The 15,726-nt window shown below is 58.5% G+C and overlaps 1 long non-coding RNA gene across 1 annotated transcript; it reads left to right on the top strand.

Moving 5' to 3' along the window:
* The first annotated feature begins 11,407 nt into the window (after positions 1–11,407).
* LOC137451002 (uncharacterized) lies at positions 11,408–14,232 on the top strand. Its single transcript, XR_010989700.1, has 3 exons — positions 11,408–11,702; positions 11,874–12,195; positions 13,991–14,232. It is a non-coding gene; the product is annotated as an uncharacterized lncRNA (long non-coding RNA).
* The last annotated feature ends 1,494 nt before the right edge of the window (positions 14,233–15,726 follow it).

The raw sequence follows: 15,726 nt of genomic DNA, 5'->3' as shown, positions 1-15,726 counted from the left end.
GATGCTTAAACGCTTTGCTAATTAGCGCTCGGGAGAACCCCCGGTAATTACAATTTTTTTTGCCATTAAAACCGCAGCTCCTTTCATTCCAGAACGAGCTGGAGCAGAGCAGATGTGTTTGTTTCTACCTTACCCTGTGTGTTAGAGGAAGAAGCTCCAGCCAGCTCGAACCCGTATTTGTTATTCACTCAGAACTCTCTTGAAACAAACAGGAAGTAAACAGAAAAGCCAAAATATTTGAGTTCTGCAGCGAGCTGAGGCTGCTGTAGGACTTCTTAGCTGTGGAACCTGAGGAGCTGTGGTTTAAAATGAAAGGAAGAACACTGAGAGATGAAAAGGCTTCAGTGCGGCTCAGAGGGGGCTCTGGCATCAAGCAGTTGGTGGCACTGGGTCACATCATGCCGAGGGTAGGGATCTGCACCTCGCCAGGGAGACCTCTGCCACTCCCGTGGGAAAGAGATGCTTCTGAATCCCTCTGTGCTGCTGCCTCACTCCCCCAAGCCCACCAGCCCCTCTGGGGGCTCATTCCAGCTGGAGACCTTGCAGCATGCCCACTGCCCAGGGTGGGTGGCAGACACTCAGCTGCCACAGCACATTGATGGGACAAGAGAGTCCTTGGCAGGATGGGCACTGCCAGGGTCTCTGGAAGGGATGCCCACAGCAGTGGGCTGCAGGAGGGCTGGCTGCTGGCAGGGGTGTTTAGGGGCTGAGCAGCTGGGCTGCTCTGAAGGATGATTCTCCAGTGAGCACTCCTGGTGCCACACTGCCACTGCCTGCACCTCTGTGGCAATGGCACAGGTGGCACTTGCAGGCTTTTGCTAGGCCTTTTCTCTACCAGGCTGGGGCTGCTTGGGGGTTGAATGATGGCAGTGGGTTTGAGGAGGAGCTATGGGCAGCAGGGGAAGCACAAGGCTCAGGCAAACCAAAGGGAAGGGGAACTTGCCAGCACTGGGGTAGGTGATGCACATCACCTTGGGCCAGCATCACCCCCACGTGTTCAGCCCTGCCTCTGCTTGGCCATCCCCATCCTGGGGATGTGAACCAGTGGATAAATAGCAGCTGAATAACACAAGTGCTGCCCAGAGCACTCCCAGAAGCAGGGGACCGAGTCCTGGCAGCGTGTGGGAGCAGTGAGCTGGTCCCCATGGCTAACCCAAAGTTGGCCAAACTTTGCAGCACTCACTTCAGAGAGCAGGGAGCCGAGGTGGATGGTGCAGAGCAGCCGATGGGCAGCAGGGGCAGGCCCTCGTGGATCTCCCTCCCTCCTTTGGTGTGCTGGGAAGACAAATAACCCTCTCCCACCAGCCCGAGACAGAACAAGCACAGCATAAATATTCATCTGCTCCAAGGAGAGCCTCAGCCCTTGCCTCCTCGAGTGGAACTAACTGAAAATTGATGATGGTTTTGTGAGGAATCTGAGATTGTGTACACAGCAGCAATTAGATCTACACTTATTCATTATTTAACAGCTTGTTAATGAGCAAGCTTCGGTCTCCCAGCTCAGCCTGCCCCACCCTTTTGCAGGCCTGGGCAGCCAGGCATGGGGAGCTGGGGGACCAGGATGCATCTCACAGCCTTAGTGCTGACCTTTGGATGCTGAGCTCCGGGAAGGGGCAGTGGAGGAACCGGCCCAGGGGCCAGGGCCCGGCGGCACTGCAGAGCTCCTCAGCGCCAGCTGCAGCTGCCTGCTCGCAGCCTGGGAGCTGTAGCTGTGACACTCTCACAGTCCTCATTAAAGATGCATGCATGGAAATGAGTCCATTTTCTGGTGGAGGCCAACAATTTGCATTGATAGAAAACTCTTCTTCCTTGGCCTCTTGTGTCCAGGCTCCTGAGTCCCAGGCTCCTGCTTCCAGCCTCTGCATCCTGGCTTCTGTACCCAGCCTCTGCTTCCAGCCTCCTGCTTCCAGCCTCTGTGTCCTGGCTCCTGCATCCCAGGCTCCTGCATCCAGGCTCCTGCTAACAGGAATTCCCAGGTGCCCCCAGCTCTGCTGGCATCCCTTGGGTGGTGCTGTAGGGGTGGGGAGTCTCAGGCATGTGGCAGTCACTGGGAGGTGACAGCAGTGACAAAGTTCGTTTCAGTGGCTCTTGTGGTGCCACTTGCAGATGTGACAAAGAATCCTGGAATGGTTTGGGTTGGAAAGGACCTTAAAGACCCAACCCAGCCTTCAACAGCTCCAGGGAGGAGGCCTCCGCAGCCTCCCTGGGCAGCCTGGTCCAGTGCCTCTTGCGCTGGACTTGGAGGAAAGAATTCCTGCCTCCTGTCTTTCCGAGCTGCCAGCAGAAGCTGTGGGCAGCAGGTGTTCAGCTGCCTTGGTGGGAAGGCTTCCCACAGGAGATGTGTAGGTCTAGGGGTAAAAATTCCAAGTGTGAGAGGGCTATGTGGTGCTGATGAGGAGCTGCTCTGCATTATTCATCCTGGAACTGTGTAAACCAAGCAAGGTAGAAGAGGGGAATTGCTGCTGGGAGCATGAGCTGGTTTGGGATGCAGGCGGTGGCTTGGTTGCTAGCGGTGGGGCAGCCAGGGGTGTTCATCCTACAGCGCCCTGCTCGGCTCACTGCTGCTCCCACTGCTCCAGCTGGGGCCCCACTCTGTCCCCACTGCTCTCAGATCTCTGATAATTTAATTAACCTGCCCCAGTCTGTGCTGTCTGTCAGAGCAGGGGAAGAGCAACCTGGCACCCAGGGAGTTCCCAGCACGCACGGCTCCGGCACAGGAGTCACAGAACAGAGAACTCCCTGCCTGGAGGTCTTGTGTGAGGCTTTCAATTATGGATTCTGCCCACAGACAGGAGTCAGCTGTGTGGGGGACAGAAGGAAGCAATCCATTAGACAGACAGAGTGTGGCTGGTCCCAGCTGACCCAGCCCAGGCTCCAGGGGAAGCTGGGGGCCAGGACCATGGCAGTCCAAGTGCTGGCGGCGTCGGTCGGCGGCCAAGCAGCCAAGGTGCTTGCACAAGGGCAAAGGCATCTCCGAAGCTTAAAGGTAACTTTGACCCCTCTGCTTCTCAATGTGATGCTTCAGAGCTCTAAAAATAGCCTGGCTCTGGCGGGGAAAAGCTATTTTTGGAGCAGCTGGGGATTGCAGCCAGCCTCCCGTCGCTCCTGCGGCCCCTGCTCCGAGCTGCCTCATTCCCTCCGGCAGGAATTGTGTGAGGCGCCAGGAAGGAGTTGGTGTGGCCCTCGTGTATCCCCTGGGACCCCCCTCCTCCTGCCATCCCAGGGGTCACATCCCACCCTGGGGCAAAGCCAAGGCAGGTCTGAGTGGGGGTCTTCTCTCCCTCTGCTCTGCCCTAGCGAGGCCACACAGCTCTCTGGTGAGATTCCAACCCCAGCTGGACTTTGCTCCTGGGTGCCTGCTGCCTGTCAGCCTGCAGGGGGGTTGGACTGGATGACTTCCAGAGGCTCTTTTAGCCCCCAACGTGCTGGCTTTGGTGAAGTATGGCTGTGGATGTCCAACCTGGCCAGACAGCAGGCTGTGCCCCTGCAAGAGGGCTGGGTGAGCTCATGGAGGGGGGGTGAGGAGAAGGGGAGTGCAGGGGGTGATGCCACATCCCCTTCCCATCTGTCCAGCCCTGCACAGGGGTGATGGGTGGCAGCTTTTCAGAAGCCAACTAATGAGCTGCTTGCAATCAGGTAGCAGGGCTGGGAAGGGCTGGGAGCCCCAAGAGACTCAATTAGCAATTGCTGCACTGCAGGCCCCGCGGTGAAGCCTGATTTGAACCATCAGGAACTCCCCTCCCGGGGGTCAGGCACGTGGCCCGGAGCGAGGGGAAGGGGAAGCCCCCAGCAGCTTATTTACCAAAATCACTGCACACCACATGCAGGGAGGGAGTCTAAATATAGGGAAGTGATAGGAATGCTGAACTCCAGCTCGGAGAGAGCAGGCAGGTGAGGAGGTAAATGCAAGGAGAAAAATTGACTCTTGTGGCTCCTGGCTGCCAGCAGCCAGCTCGCGCCAGCCCCGGCACCGTTCCCTGATGGTGATGGAACCTCTCACCAGCAGGGAAATTAATGCCCTCCTCCATTGGAAGTGGCATCTCCAAGTACTCCCCGAGAGGTGCACATTAATATTCTGATTTTCACTTGTTAGAGCTTGGCTCTGGCCTGGGAGCTGAGCGAATGGGGAGGCACCGAGGGAGGCAAAGCAGCTCTGGAGTTTGGGTACCCAGCAGGGGCGCAGGGAAAGGCTTCTGGAGAGGCCTGGTCCTGCCAGAAGGGCTGAGCCGTGCCAGCTCCACGTCAGATCGCTGCCTGGGAGCGTTCTCAGAGCAAGAGAAGGGAAGATAAATCTTCAGGGGTGCAGCCTCATTATCTCTGTGGCATTTAAGCACAATTGATACCCAGGGCCTCGCCGCCGCTCCGCCAGGAAATTGCATTGTTGGGTCCCCGGCTCCGGCTTCTGCGGCAGCTCTGTCAGAAATATTGAAACAAATCGAGCCAGCCCCAGCTCCCTCTGCATTTTTATTGTCAGTTTATCACCGTGGGTGAGGCACTAAGTGAGTTACCTTCAGAGGAGGAGGAAGGTGAAGGCGTGGTGGCCTCGCTGCCCACAGCGTCGCCGAGGAGGGCTTTGGGCACCTCGGCAGCGACTGCCCACGGGAAGGCTCCAGTGGAGCTCTGTACCTCGAGGTTTCCTCCTTTCCTCTTCTTTGTTGGTCTTGGTTGTGGTTTTTTTTTCCCAGTGGCATCCTAATTAGAGAACCAGCAAAAGCCTTAAAAAAAGAGAAAACAAACAAAATTAATGAGCAGCATCAGGGGAGGGAGAGAAGCCTTTCCTGGCCAGCGTCCTTGGCAGGAGTAGGAAGGAGCTGCTCCTCTTGGAGAGGGCTGAGTCTGCTGCGAGCTGCCAGCTGAGGAAGTCAAGTGAAAACCAAGTGCCTGGAAGCTGAGCTCGACTCAGCCTCCCCCTGCTCAGCTCATTTAGTGCCTCAGCCCTAGCAGTGGGGACTTGGATGTTTATTCCCAGACTAAATTGCTCTTGGAGCTTCGACTTCTTCGTCAGCTGAGAGCAAACAAGCTGGTGCTGGGCTAAAGCCTGCAGGGCTCCTGCTGCCTGCTCCTGCTCGCCTTCAGGAGGTGTGCAGTGAGAGAGGGGCAACACCAGTGCCCATGCCAGGGCTCTGCCAGCCAGGTGGGTCCTGAGGAGCCATCAGCATCTTGCTGATGAAAGGCCCAGGCTGGCAGCTGGCCCTGAGTGAGGCAGGGTGGCTGCTGTGCCCCCAGGCAGCAGCTCCATGAATCCCCTGGAGCATCCTGCAGGAGCATCCCAGATCCCTCCCTGCTCCATGCTGCCCAGAGCCATGCCATGCCAAGGTTTGCCAGCATGGAGAGTTGCTCCTGGTATTGGCATCTGAGAGAGAGGCTGGCACACAAGGAGCCACACATTGAACCCTTGCAGGGAAAGTTTTGCAGTCTGGGAAGTGTCTGAGTGTCCCAAACCTTGGAGTTCCTCTGGGAGAGAGCTGGGTCCCCAGGTGGAGACATTTGATGCCTCAGAGGCATTGTTAGGAACAAATCCAAGCTGTCTGTGAGCACTGAATCTGTCACACACTAGGCTGAGGTCTGCTGAAACAAAAGTGACTGCACCAAGTGGGGTCCAGATGTTTCTGCTGGGAGAGCAGGCACCAGAGCTGTCCTGAGCAGGGCTTCCTGCAGCAGGCTGGCACCAGGCTGCTGGTAGGGAGCTGGATGTGCCTGCAGAGATTAGCTCAGATTTGCAGTGATTAATAATGGATTGGACATGGCAGACTTCAAAGGGGCTCCCTCGGTGGGTGCTGGGCTGGGTTGCAGGGAAATTGCAGATGTGCTCCGGTGGTTCAGAGCAGGGTTTTCTCCTCACAGGGCAAGGCTTGTGGCCAGGTGGCATGGGCAGAGCCCTGCTCCTGGTGCCCTCACTCCTCTGGGCTGTGTGCAGGCAGTGTGGCCGGTGTGGTGCATGCCAAGCTTGCCATCCAGCTCAGCATGGTGGCCTGAGGAGTCCTGCTTGCTCCCCAGCAGATGCTGCACCATGGGGAGGAGGCTGCAGCAGCCCCAACCAGCCCTGTAGTGAGGAGAGGCTGCTGCTGGGGAGGGTGAAGCCCTTGACTATGGGAAAGGTTGTTCTCTGAGCTGGAACTCGGAGCTCACCTGCCAGGAGCATGAGCAGGGAGGCTTTTCATCAGTCTGAGGGATTAAAGCAGCCAGGAATGTAGGACATCCTCTGGCTGGCAGTGGCTGTGACAGACCCCAGGCTATTTTTAAAGCCCTTTCCCACATTTGCTGGGGCTGTAACTTTGGGTATCAAACACTGCAAATCTGCTCCTGATTTGTCTGGAGCTCCTGGCCACACAGAGGATGCCACAACAAACAGATCAAGACCTTGAGAGTTAATAATGGTGTCATTAATCAGGCATTGCTGTGGAGATGCTCTCCTTTGTTCCCTGCCAGTGCTGTCCTGTGTGCAGCTGTGCCCAGCAGCACTGCTCCCTGCCCTGGCTGCTGGGGATGTGTCCCTGCTGCTGGAGGGTCCCACAGACCAGCTGGGAGGAGGCCAGGGGGAGCTGCTGAGGGTCCCCAGGGGAGGGCATCTGATAAGTGATAAGTGGTTGGTGTCAATGCTGCACTGCCACAGGTCGTGGTCAGGAAGCATCTCGAGCTAATGAAGATGTTTGCCTCTGTCTGCTGCTCTCTGGGTGCCTGCAAGAGCTACAGAGGAGCTCTCATCCCGCTCCAGGCAGGGCTGATGGGATTTGCACTGGTCCCAGTTGCCATGGAGAAAGTGTTGGATGGCTTTAATACATCTCCCTGAATCTCTCCCCGGAGTGCTCCCCTGACAAGCTGGACTGGAGGTAGCTTGTGAGGAGCTGTGATCTTCCAGCTCTCTGGGAAAATGATTGATGGAGCATGAGAGGTGCAAGAGCTCACCAGCCTCTGGCACCAGGTAGTGGGCACCAGGAGGGAACAGCTGTGGTCCCCCACAGACCCTGAACTGTCCTGCCCCTCGCCGTGGGGCACCTTGGCACAACAGCTCTTGGGGTCCCCTGCTCATCCCACTCAGACCTGCTTGGAGTGGGATGGAGAGGATGATGTTGGGCAGGGTGGGATGGCAGCACTGGGCAGGGTGGGATGGGGGCATCAATGCTGGCAGGGTGGGAGGGAGATGACGACACTGGCACCAGGCAGGGTGGGATGGGGATGCTGGCTTCAGGCAGCCCTGTGCCAGGCTGTGCTCACTCTCCTCTTCCTCATCACCAGTCCAGGCTTGTGCCTCATTACCTCAGCTTCTGTCAACAGTGCTGAGCTCCCCCCTCCTCATTACCATGCATTCAGCAGGAATTACAGGGAAGGAAATCAAACCCCTGTTTGTTTTCACATCAGTGTGTTCCCATTTAAAAATCCCAACGTTTGCACTGCCTGTTTGCTTTTTAAGTTGATGAAAACATGAATGATTCATACAAACAAAGGAGAGAAGCTTTCCAGCTCTGCCTGCCAGGCAGCCACTGCCTCACCTGCCCCAGGAGCCCAGGCCCCAGGGGGGCTTCCCCCTGGGTTCCTCGTCCTGCCCTGACCCCAAAGGGTTGTTGGACCATGATGGAAGTTTGAGCACCTGAGCTGGGTGTTTGCAGTGAGGCAGGCAGCAGAGGTGAGGAGCAGAGTGCAGGGCTGGCAGCAGAGGAGCTCCTGGAAGAAGCCCCAGAGGGCTCAGGAGCTGAGCCTGGGGCCAGCTGGGAGCTGGCTGTGGGTTTGGCAGCACCACTGCCTCCCTCCTCCTTTTGACTTCTTACTTTATGACTTTTACTCCTCCCCAACACCCCCTGTGGTACTCTGAGCTGCTTTAGATTCTCCAAACATTTTCTCTTCAGCAGCTCACAGCCTTCTGAAAGATGAAGTCCATCCATCACTGCTTGACATCACCTCAGCCACGGTTCCTGCGCCTGGGCAGCCCCTGCCAGGGTCAGATTTGGTGAGCAGCTGCTGCTGGAGGCAAAGCTCAGGTTAGCCACCCCCTTGGCCTCTCTTTCCTTCTGTTTCCAGAGGTTTGGGGGGAAATCTCTGCAAACTTAGCCGCTTTGCTGGTGCTGGGATGGCTCCCCGTGGAGAGGCTGCGCGGCAGAGAGCTGCTTGGGCTGCTGTGCCAGGGTTAAAAAGTAATTAATGAGCGAGTCTGTGGTGTTCCCCCACCTGAAATCAAGCACAACAATTATGCAGAGCACACGAGGCAATTAGGAAGCAGCAAGCTCCAACACACCTCCGAAGGGGAGCTCTGAGGAGCGTGGTGCTGGGAGCAGGTTTCTGACGCAGCAGCTAGCGAAGGCTGCTGCCCTCAGCCGCGCTCCCAGAGCATTCCCTGCTCCAGGGCCCTGCTCCAGCACCTGGCTTGTCCCAGGTTCTCAGGGCAGCTTTCCCTTTAAAGCCTGTCAGGCAGCGGAGAGCTTTGCCTCAGGCTTGGTGTGCCCTGCTGCTTTGGATTTATGCTTGCTTTCCCCCCTTGCCTTTACAGCTGGCCCCTCGTGTGCCAGCCACCCCCTGGTGATTTATTTAGCTGTGCAAGATGTTCCACCAGTGGAAGTGGAGTGGAGCACAGGGAGCAGGCCATACATATGAAATGTGGAGAGCTTCCTACAGTTGGTTCAATAATCTGAAAGGAAAATTTTAGGTGGTTTGGAGGTTTTTTCCCCTCACTTTCCCCCTGTGTCCCAGCTGCTGCCCTTGGTGGTTTCTCAGCCAGGAGTAGAGCGAGAGGAGGTTGGAGCAGGGTGGGAGCTGCTCTCTCCTCCCAGGTCTGAGGGGAGAAGGAGAGGAAATGGCCTGAAACTGTGCCAGGGGAGGGCCAGGTTCCTGATGAGGACAAATCTCTGTGCTGCAGGAGTGGTCAGGGGCTGGCACAGGCTGCCCAGGGAGGTGCTGGGCTGTGCTGGTGTTGGCTTGCTGGTTGCTCTGGGGGATCTTGGAGAGCCTCTCCAGCACAACCAATTCTGTGGCTCCAGGGGCAGCGATGCCTGGCAGGGAAAGGGCATCCCAAGCAACCTGTGCTGTGCAGGGCAACAGCAGGAGGGGCATCCATCCAGCATCTCTGGGGAGCTGAGGTGAGGGCTGAGCCCTCTCCCTCTCAGCACCAAACCAGAGCTGGGGCTGGAGGCTTTGCTCTGTTCCTCCTGTCAGCCAGCTCTGCAGTGCCAGCAGCACCCCTGGCATGATGCCATTACTCCTGCACCATCCTCACCCAAACCTCAGGAGTTTTTTCAGGAGCCTTTCCAAGGGCTCCTCAGTTTTCCATGGAGGTGAAGGGAGCCATGACTGAGGGAGCAGCTTCCTGGGCAGTAGGGTGATGGGTGGGCATGGCCAGAGTCCTGCCCATAGCCCTGGCATGGCCAGTGCCCACCTCAGGAGGGTGTCTGGAGCCGTGGGGCCCTGCAGCAGCGTTTTCCCCTCTGGGAAGCTCTGGGCTCCTGCAGCCCTGTTGGTATTCAGCAGCAGCTCCACTTCCCAACTGCACTTTTGTCACCTCTATCTGTCACTGCTGCCTCTTCTTTGCTGCCCAGAGAGGATCTCTGCTGGGAGCAGGGCTGGTTTCAGCACTTTTGCTTCAGCTCACCTCTGAGGATGCTCAGCAGCAGCCCAGGGTGGGGTGCTGGGGGTGTCCAGCACAGCTCTGCAGCCCCAGCCCCGCTCCCAGGCTCTTCCCTGCAGGGTTTGGGGTTCGCCCCAACACTGCCAGGGCTAACCTAGTCCTGAGATGAGACCAAGGAATGAGCACACAGCCAGCTGCTGCTGCTCTGCTCTCCCATTTCTTTTCCTTGTCACACTCTGCTGCAGGTAATTGGAGTTGTTAGGAATAATTGCACTGGGGATGCCTCATGCAGCACATGGGGGCAGCTCCTGCTCCTGCCCTGGCTGGTGGCTCCTTGCTTCCCACCAGTGCCACAAACCCCCAGGACTGGCAGCAGCTCAGGCAATGAGAGCCCTGCCTGGGGCAGCAGGCAAAGGAAAAGAGGAGCAAGCCCCAAAGGGTCTAAGCCTCCCCTGCTGCAGGAGTCACGGTGCTGGACTCGTGGTGCCCTGCTCCCCGTGAAGGGAGTCTCTGGTCGTTGTGGGCAGTAATCCCAGCAGCTCACCACCACCAGGGCTTGAGCAGTGGTTTTGTTGTGTTCCTTAATGACTCTCCTGATTTCCCCCAAGTTTTCCAGCTGTGTGATTGAGCACAGAAGCCCCTGGCAGAAAGCAGGGAGGGTGCTGGGGGGAGAGGTGGTGGTGGCCTGAGCTGAGCTGCACAAAAGTCATCCTCACAGAAATGCCAGCGTCAGCCCTGGCAGGGAGGGAAGGAGGAGGATGGTGTTTGAGGGAGGAGAGCACAAAGGCCTCGGTGGAAGGGGCAGGAAATGCGGCGCCGGTCAGCGCGGGGGAGGCTCTGGCTCGATCGGCTGCCCCCTGCCCCGGGGCTCCTGCCGGGCTCAGCTCCCTGCTCTCTGTGCCTGTTCACTTTCTCTCCCCATTTCCCTGCCGCGTCTCTCTCCTGCTCTGGTTGGAGCTGTCCCGGGGGGGACAGCCGGGGGGGGGTTGGACAAGATGCCCTCTGAGGTCCCTTCCAGCCCAGCGCAGCCTGTGCAGGGCTGGGGAAGCCTGGGGCCAAGCTGTGAGTGCCGAAGTGATTTCTCCAGCCTTGTCCAAGCCTCTCTTTGTGCTGGCTCTAAGTGGGGCTGAGGACTCTTTCCCACCCTGCTGTGGAGTTGACTGAGTGCACATCAGAGGGCAGGCCCTGGGCTGCTTTGCTGGGCTGGGCACAAAGAGAAACACAAACAGGCTGCTGGCACCTGGGCACCCCCACAGGGCACTCAGGCTGAGCTTCCTGCTTCTGCTTCCCTCACCCCAAGCCCTTTCCCCTGACTTCTCTTCCTCTTTGTGGGGCTTGGGCAGTGCCCTGGGGGGTGGGGGCACAGCTGTGGCAGCTGCACTGCCCCAAGCCTCTCTAAAGCCCAGCTGTAAATTAATGGTGGCCCAGGAGCAGGGAGGAGGAAGCCTGATCTTTACAGCTGACATTTAAGCCTGCAGAAGGCTGCTGTGCTTTGCCCACTGTCACATTTAAAAGGCACCAAATTCATTACACCCTTGAATAAAGCTTGCTTTTTTTTTCTCCAAACACATTTATCCAGGGAAGAGTCTCCACACACCCCACCCCCACCCCCCCGGGGCACCTCCTGCCAGGACAGAAGCTTCCAGAGTGGCTGCAGAGGGTCCAGCTGCAGAGGATCCAGCTGCAGAGGATCCAGCTGCAGAGGGTCCAGCTGCAGAGGGTCCAGCTGCAAAGGATCCAGCTGCAGAGGGTCCAGCTGCAGAGAGTCCAGCTGCAAAGGATCCAGCTGCAGAGGGTCCAGCGGCAGAGGATCCAGCGGCAGAGGATCCAGCTGCAGAGGATCCAGCTGCAGAGGGTCCAGCTGCAAAGGGTCCAGCTGCAAAGGATCCAGCTGCAGAGGGTCCAGCTGCAGAGGGTCCAGCTGCAAAGGGTCCAGCTGCAAAGGATCCAGCTGCAGAGGATCCAGCTGCAGAGGGTCCAGCTGCAGAGGGTCCAGCTGCAAAGGGTCCAGCGGCAGAGGATCCAGCTGCAAAGGATCCAGCGGCAGAGGGTCCAGCTGCAGAGGGTCCAGCTGCAGAGGGTCCAGCTGCCTCCTGACACAGCCACAGCTGGAATTCGGACCCCACTCTGCCTTTCCCGTGGGGAGGAGGTAAGGAGGCTTCTCCTGGGGGCTGACAAGACCCCCAGCCTGCACCCCCGCGGGTCACAAAGGGTTAAGTTGCGGAGCTGGAGCCTGGTAAATCAGGCAGGAAGGTAATCAGCTCGCAGCTGAGGTGAGGAGATGCTTGATGTTTTACAGCTTCTTTCATACACTTTACAGGAACTAATGGTTACACAAATAATACCTGGGGGAGGATAACAGCCCATAAATAATTCAGGGCTCTCCAGCACAGAGCTGCTGTGTGCAGGCTCGAGGAGCACACAGGCACAGGGGGCTGGAGCCCACTGCTGTCCCAGCAGCCTCTCAGTGATGTCCCTGCTGCGCTCCCAGCCTCGCCAGGCTGCCTCCAGTGTCTCTCCTTCCCCCCCACACCACCTGTATGCCATGGTGCCCTTTGCTGATGGTGCCAGGAGCAGCTGGAGGATGCCCACACACGCTGGGACCCTGCAGCTGGCTGGGCAGAGCCATCAGCTTCACACAGGTTTGTGATTCAGCTGCTCTGACATCAGCCTGACCCCAAGAAGTGGCTTTATGCCTACCTCTGGGCTGAGCACCGCAGGAGAGGTGCCACCTCCTGCCAGCCATGGGCCAGGGCTGGGCTGGCACACAGAGGGGCAGCTCTGCCCAGCTGTGCCCAGAGCTTTCACAAGGGTTTGGGGGGTTGGAGCAGGATTCCCCCTCTGCAGATGTGGTGGATTCAGTTTAATCCTGCTGCTAAGTGTTTTGACAGCCTCTCCCCTGCAGCCTAGCAGTGTGCCAGCCTGTGCCCTGACAGCCCCCACCACGGCAGGCTGGCACACAAGGGCTCCATGCCAGCACAGGCTGTGCCAGGCCCCCATCACCTTCCTGGGAGGAAGCACTCCTGGCTTGGACCCCAGAGATGGGAAGAGGTTAGGGATGGGGTTGGGGTTAGGGCTGGGGAGCAAGCCACTCTGCAGCCAGCTATCCTGGGGCACATGGGCTGCCACAGAGGGTCTCTGCCCCTCTCCCCCTGGGAGATTCCCAAGCTTGGGTCCCTCAGCTGCCTCCCTGAGCGTCCCAGCCATGAACTTGTGGCTCCCTTAATGAGGACAGGAGCAGCAAACTTAACAGCAGGACCCCAGAGCTCAATAAGCCAAGAAAACAAAACCCTTCTGCAGTGCAGTTTGGAGATGGGTTTTATCTCTCAGCCTATTTCCCAGGCAGGAATTGATCTGCCTAATCCCCTACCTGTGACTGTGAAATTGTATTTCCCTCTTAAGGGGCCCACAGCCGTTCTGGGTGAGCAGTCCTGGAGACACTGTGAAGGGCAGGAATGCTGAACAGGAGGCTGGGGCTGGGTTGCTTCATGCAGGTCTGCACCAGCTTCAGCCCACTCCTAGGGGACCCCTCCAGACCCTGACATTTGTGCCTGATTTACCTGGGGGGCTGGGAAGCTCTCAAAGAGGCTGAGTGTGAAGTTTGGGCACCCAGGAGCTGCCCTGCTGCTCCTTGCCTCCTGCCTGCACCCCACAGGAGGAGGCAGCAGCAGCCCCAGCTCCTGCTCCCCTGATCCCAGTGCCCCTTGTGGAAGGACAGCAGCTCCTGCTTTCCCCATGGCCGCCCTCAGCCCCAGCAGCCAGGCTCCTGCACACTGTGACCTGCAGCTTTGCTGGCACTGCCTCCATGCTCTGATGCTTGGGTGGCAGAAGTGTGAGCTGACCACGTCCCCCTCAGCAGCACTGTGCCTGACAGCAGCTGTCTGCCTGGGCAGCATCACCACTGTGCACAGGAGGTGCTGATGTGAGGTGTCCCTGTCCCTCTCTGTCCTCAGGAGACCTTCCAGGGACCAAAACTCTGGGGAGAAGCAGGGGGGGTGAAATGTTTGCTCCCACCTGGGAACTGGGGGCCCAGGCCCCTGCTGGGTGGTTTAGAACCAGGGAAAGATGGCAGAGACCAGCTGATGAGAGGGGCTGGGGGAAGGCAGAAGCCTGGGGCGAGCAGGGAGCTGGGAATGGCAATGGCTGGGACTGGTGGAGTGCAGGGACCTGGGGACAGCAGGAACCAGGACAAGAGCAGGGACCAGGGGATGGCAAGGAGCTGGGGATTGCAGTGGCAGGGGCGGATGGTAGGCACCTGGGGATGACAGGAACCAGGGGGCTGGGAGGACAGGAGTGCCCTGGGGCCAGCAGTGCTGTGCAGCTCTGGCTGCAGGAGAGAGCAGTGCCCGGGGGGGGGGCTGGAGAAGTGCCACTGCTCACCTGCCTGCTGCTCCAGGGCGGGAACAAGGAGCTTCACCTCCTGGCGTTTTCCCACAGGGCTCCCCCGGCAGCAGAGGCTTTACCTGCCCGGCAGCGAACCCGGCAGAGGTTGGGTAACATTTGCTGATTGATGTAGTCAGTGAATTTCATCTTTTCTTTAAAATATTTGCTGCATATTTCTGTAAATTATTCATCAGGTTTATAAGGGAAAGCAAATATTTGTGACTGGCTCTGAAGGATGTGATTTATCAGCATGAAATATTCATGGCTCGTTTTCATTATTCACCTCGTCCTGGAATTGCTACAGCAATCTGATCAAGCAAAGAGACCTGGTGAGGTGCAGCCCGGGTCCGTGGGTGCCGCGGAGCTTGCTCGGCTCAGAGCAGAGGGCGTTCGGCCCAGCCCTGCGGGCGGGACCGGGAAGCGCCGGAGGGGCAGGGGAGGCTGCGGCGGCTCCGCGGAGCCTGGGCAGGCTGCTTCGCCCTGGATTGCAGCAGCAGCAGCAGCGAGGGCAAGAGGAGGAGGTGAACGTTCTCCTCCCTGACGAGGAGACAGAGCTGCGGGAGGTCGTGTGGCACCGCGGGGAAGGGTGCTGGGGAGAGCTGCCCGGGCTCAGGGGGAGGGCTGCCGACAGCAGAGCGTCGGTGGTGGGAAGTAAGTGGAACCAGGATAAAAAGCCTTGCAGCTGAGTGGCTCCGAAGCTGGTGCTGGCAGATGCCCTGTGCCAGGACCAGGGTCGATGTGGGTTACAAGAAGTGCCCTCAGGTGCCCATGCATCCCTGCCCTGCCCACCCAATGCCAGGCTGCTGCACCTCTGATAGCTCCCACCAGCTGCTGGGGAGCCCTCTCTTCTCAGGCTCTCCCACATGCACCCCCAGAACACCTTTGCCCCCAGCCTCTTCATGAAGAGCAAAGCACTGCCCAGGAGGAGCAGTGAGAGGAGCATCTCATGAGGGATGTGCTTGGGTGAGGAGCTTCAGCCTCTGCTCCCCCAGGAGGAACCTTGGTGAGGTGGAATGAGGACAGTATGGAGACCACTGATGGCAGAGCTGTGACTCCAAGGGGGAGACCCCAGGACAATAAGGACAGCAGGACCCCCAGGGACTGCAGGATCCTTGCGGACAAGAAGACCCCCAGGGAGAGGGAGGCTCCTGGCTACAACTGCCTTGCAGACTCAAGGTGAGCCTGGGGACAAGTCCAGCCCCGGTCTTGGTGTCCAAACCCCAAGGCACTGAGTGTCAGAGCCTGAGCCCCGCAGCTGCTGAGCTCGGAGGCCGTGAGCGATGCTCCGGCCGCGCCGGGGCCCAGGCTCCGCTCAGAGTTCTGCACGCACTAAGTGCTGCCTGGCCCCGTGCCACCCACTGCTGCTGGGTAATGAACTCAGTGCTGGGAGGCTGCAGAATGAGCACTCAGAAATTCAGCTTTGGGGACCTTCCTATTTTCCAAAGTGTTAAAGTGCTTTCTTTTGAAATAACAAGCTTCCATTTAGGAAATAGACTGCTCTGCAGATAGCCTTAATCCATCTCCTGCCACCGGCTGGAGCGCGGGGACGGCGTCACAGCCCTGTGCTCAGCCAAGTGCAGTTGCTGACTCTATTACCCTGGCCAGAGAAAATCCTCTCCTCATCCCCCCTGGGACCCACCAGGAGGGGGCCGGCGGGGCGGGGCCGCCGCACACTGCGCAGCCCGGAGCCGACCGGGGTGAGCTCAGAGCAAGCTCCTGGGGGAGGCAGAAGCTGAGGCCATGGCTCCTCTGCGCCCGTGGGAGAGGTCAGGTGGCTGTGCTGGGTTATG

This window comes from Melanerpes formicivorus, unplaced genomic scaffold, assembly GCF_026170545.1.
Source record: "Melanerpes formicivorus ecotype bairdi unplaced genomic scaffold, bMelFor1.0.p_v2 SCAF_39, whole genome shotgun sequence".
Taxonomy (NCBI): Eukaryota; Metazoa; Chordata; class Aves; order Piciformes; family Picidae; genus Melanerpes; species Melanerpes formicivorus.
Note: the sequence above shows the minus strand (reverse complement) of the source record. Positions and strands in the feature narration are given on the sequence as shown.